We start from the raw sequence: 5258 nt of genomic DNA, 5'->3' as shown, positions 1-5258 counted from the left end.
TGTGTGTGTGTATACATGTACATGAAATATATATTTTATAATTATCAGAAGTGCCAGAAAGATATATTAAAATACATTTTCTAAATGTAAAAGAAAAAAAGTACTGAATTTGGATACTCAAGTGGAAGTAAAACCTTCGCAGATTAGCCTCGCCTCCGATGTGATTGCTGCTCGACACAGCTCGAAACAAAGCTGCTCCCCGCGAATGAAAGCAAGCGAGATGAGTAATCCCCATATTCGGGAAGGTTATAGAGTCACCCCAGCATGTAACCATTGCCAGTTAACTTTGCTTAGTTAGACTTTGCATGGTTTACGGAAACCGTCCGGTTGGGGATGTACTTAGACATAGGAGAGAAATTTAATCTGATTTCGTATATTAAGCTTTGTATGATTATATACGTAGAGTACATATATATATATATGTGATTCATCAGAGTTTTGGATCACGTGTTGGATTCGTGATTGACAACTATCACCCTCCCGGATGAATCCAGCTCGTGTATGGCCCGATCTTTGGGTAATGCTGTGACCTTACCCCCCCCCACACACACACACACTGACACACAAACACACACCAACTCCTTGCACACCACAGTTGGAGTACCAGCTCGCAAATTAACGATGCTGAAATTTTTCAGCTCATATATGTGTATATATATGTATATATATATATATATATATATATATATATATATATATATATATATATATATATAAGAAACCACTATGAAATAACATTAGATGAGACTAAATATTTTCGATCAATAAACCATCTTCACGATACACAGCAAAAAATGAACATCATTAACGTAGAGAGGTTTCTTGTTATGAAGTGTAGTTTACCAGTGCTTCCCTCATTATAGACAATCTCGCGCCTAAATACAAAGAGAGAGAATTGGAAAGGAACAAAGCAGCGCTTGCAAAGAACAAATACCTTATACCAAAACCTGCGTCATGCAAAGAAGCCACTATGACTTCCAAATATTACTCACCAATTTTCGTAATTACTAGATTATCAAATGCATATAATTCCATACCCATTTTCATGTTATCAAGAGTATGTTTGATATGATCAAATTAATTTATATTGTGTAAATGTTATCATTACAATAATGACATTATAACTTTTAATACTCTCATTGCCTCAGTCATTCTTGCTATCATTAAGTTCTGTATTATCATATAGATGTCTGCTTAATTGGGAATGTCGTATGTATGATTTTGTAGGCAATGTTCGCCCTACAGTAATGCTCTTTTGAAGAAACTATTATGTAGAACTAATCAGGGGATTAAGATTCGAGTCTTCCTATCACACACACACACACATACACACACACACACACACACACACACACACACACACACACACACACACACACACACACACACACACACACACACACACACACACACACGCACACACACACGCACACACACGCGCGCGCGCGCGTACACATACGCGTGTCTGGAAGACAGATGAACGGAAAAACGGAAAAGTGGTGATGTAAACCCAGAAAACAGTGGCAGTCTTCGTTCTCTAGTGTCGTCTGTATCAGGATTTCCTCCGAGGAATATACTCCCACTGTTCTATATTTACTTCACCACCTTAATGCAACACACACACACACACACACACACACACACACACACACACACACACACACACACACACACACACACACACACACACACACACACACATATATATATATATATATATATATGTATATGTATATATATATGATTATATATGTTATTCATATGTATTTATTCAAATATATTTATCATCACACACGAGAGTATATTGTATATATTCTTGTTTATGTGCATCCACATGCATACAAATGATCTTCAACTCCAGATGCCGAGTGTCTTTGCTCTCTTCTCACAGTTGAATGATATTTCGATTATTAAGACCACCGAGGGATACAAAAAAAAGTCCCTTCAGCTTCTCCCAGGGAGCTTTGACCTCCGCCTGACGTAGCCACGACAGCAGAGGCGCGCCGTTGCCCGCGGAGCTCCTCCTCGTTCTTCGAGTGTTAGTGGTTGGAGGGTCCAAGGGGCCTACAGAGGTGAATGAAATCGCCTGGCGGCAACCATAATAGAAGGCAGTCACCAGGAACGAAAGGTAGTCGGGGTAGGTTGTGAACGCCTTTGTCATCAAAGACCATCTGCGAAGGTGAATAGAATTTGACTGTAGCTAATAGACTAGGTCAAGTGCCATTCGGTAGGTAAGGGGTATGTCGACACAAGCTTCAACTTGCTGATAACGGAGGGGATGCCAGGTAGATGGATTATGTCACCTGTGCGGGGGACAAAATCATTGGAAAAAAAATGGCACCACGTGATTCAGAGGTGCCACGGCCAGAATGAAGAGAATTAAGTACCACCTGCCGCAGAAGAGATTTAAGTTCAATTAAACAACTATGTATGGATTTAGTGTAACCTAGGTCTTCCCACTCTTGAATAAAATCGGTAGGAATATCACTTTGATGACAAACCATCTCGGTAAAGCCTCCGAAGAACAAGGGTTACAAGTGTTTCCTCGAGTTTCACTGCCATGGACACCCGTAATTCCACGGAAGCTGGTCACGGTCCTCAGGCCCTGTGTTGCATCAGTGTAAATCAATTTCTGCATCACCGTGGTGGAGAAGGAAGAGGAGGGGAGTAGTCATGGTTGTCAGGTATCTTTACATAAAAAAAGTCTGGGGAAAATAGTCAAAGCTGATAGAGATCTTGGACCAGGCCTGGGGACCGAGAACCAGCCCCTCGTGGCTGCGCCTCCAGTTAGAGGTGAGGGTACAGGTAGGTCTTGGAAATTGGAGGGAGGCAGTTCTCTCCGACGTCCATCTTTTAGGAGGAAGAGATGAAATTAAGGAAGTGATTGATAAAACCAGAAACGAAACATTTGAAGACTGGAGAGAGAGAGAGAGAGAGAGAGAGAGAGAGAGAGAGAGAGAGAGAGAGAGAGAGAGAGGAAAAAGCGAAACAAAGTAGGAGATCGAGAAGGCAGAAGTAGGGAGAGAGAGAGAGAGAGAGAAGAGAAACAAAGTAGGAGATGGAAAAGGCAGGAGAGAGAGGGAGAGAGAGAGAGAGAGAGAGAAAGCGCAATCTAATATTAAAATTCATGGAAATCTTTCGGGTGAACTTAGGAGTGCCTCGAAGAGTTCGCCGGACGCCGTGTTACAGAGCCCCCAAACCCATAACCGTCACAAGAAGAACTTGTGGGGCCATGAAGAGGAAAACAGTCGTTAGGACCGTTAGCGTTAACAACGGTCGGGACAACAGTCGTTAAAACCGTTACTTTTGTCGATTACAGATGGTGGTAATCCCAGAAAAAGCATTGAAGATAGGTACAGTCGGGCATCAAATATATATGTACATAAATACACACACACACACACACACACACACACACACATACACACACACACACATACACACACACACACACACACACACACACACACACACACACACACACACACACACACACACATATATATATATATATATATATATATATATATATATATATATATATATATATATGTATATGCGTGTGTGTGTGTTTCTTTCACTGACCTGTTTCTTTTCCTGCTGTAAGGGAGAGTACTATTGTGTTTACGATTACAAGAAGGATAGCTGCAACTCCAAAGTGAAAGGGATGTCGGAACCAGTCTCGCGCCTTCGACATTGTTTACTGTTGAGGTTTCAGTCGCTCCTCACGGTGATTCAGGAATGGAGAGGCATTGTCCAACCTAGAACAGGTTGCCAACTTGAATTCCATGAATGTGGAAAGACTGACTTGTTCTTGTCTATCGGCCTGATCAATGCAATACCAGTTCCTCAGTGAAGCTTGAAATACGGACCATTGTCTTTTATTCTATTAATTTTTCATTTGATTTTATTTACGTTTATTTTTCTTTTATTATTTATTTATTTATTTATGCATATTGTTTGTTTATTTGTTTAATTATTTTTTATATTTTATTTTTTATTTATTTGTATATTCATGTACTTAATTTCCTGTTTCATGTTTTTGCTCATTGACTTGCTATCTTTCTTAATTATCCTGTTTTATATTTTTTGTTTATCATTTTATTTGATTTGATTATTACTTATCTTTTTATTCTATTTTATTTGATTTCTTTTATTTAGTTTCATTTATTCAACTTCATTTCATCTTATTTCTATTCATTAATCTATTTATTTGTTTGTTAATTGTTATATATATATATATATATATATATATATATATATATATATATATATATATATATGTATATATATATATATATATTATACAGTATATATATATATTTATTGATTTATTTATTATTTATCTATTTTTTATCTATTTATTTATGTATTTATTATTATTATTATTTTTTTTTTTTTGTACTTGCTCGCGAGTGTTGGGTCATGTTCGCTCACAAGGTGCGAATCCGGTCCTTGGAGCTCTCGAGCGGAACAGGGGAGCGACGGAAGAGGTGGTTGTTGTTGTTATCTAGTGCTGCCGCTGTTGTTGTTGTGGTTGTTGTTGTTATTGCTGATGTTGTTGATGCTGTTGTTGTGATTGTTTTTGTTGTTTTCCGTCCGGAACCTGCAGAACCTTCGCACCGCTCGAAGGGATCGTCTTGACCTCAACACAGAGATGGCTGACCCGGTCCAGACACGCCTTGTGTTCTTGCTCCCTACTCTCCACTTCCTCGTCCTCCGCCTCCTCTGCCTCCGCCTCTTCCTCCACTTCTTCCTTCTCCTTCTCTTCGTCCTTCTCATTGTCCTTTCCGTTCTTCTCCTCGTCCATCTTCTCGTTCTCCTCATTCTACTGCTGCTGCTGCTGCTGCTGCTACTACTACTACTACTACTACTACTACTACTACTACTACTACTACTACTACTACTACTACTACTACTACTACTACAACTTCTACCACCACCAATACTACTACTACTATTACTACTACTAATACTATTACTTCTACTAATACTACTACTATTACTTCTACTACTTTTCCTTCATCTCTTTGCCTTGTGCTATCACCACTTTGTCGCCACCGCTACCACCACCACCTTTACCACCATCACTCTTACCACCACCCTTACCAGCACCCTTACAACCACCACCACCTTTACCACCACCATCACCACCACCATAATGCTTATCGTCTGCAATCTTTTCCCCGGGCAGTGCACGAGTTCATCATAGATTTTTATTTGTGATCTTGTACTCGACACAGTCAAGCTCATTCATG

This window comes from Oratosquilla oratoria, chromosome 28 (assembly GCF_046742065.1).
Source record: "Oratosquilla oratoria isolate Oo_2021 chromosome 28, ASM4674206v1, whole genome shotgun sequence".
NCBI classification, from domain to species: domain Eukaryota; kingdom Metazoa; phylum Arthropoda; class Malacostraca; order Stomatopoda; family Squillidae; genus Oratosquilla; species Oratosquilla oratoria.
Note: the sequence above shows the minus strand (reverse complement) of the source record.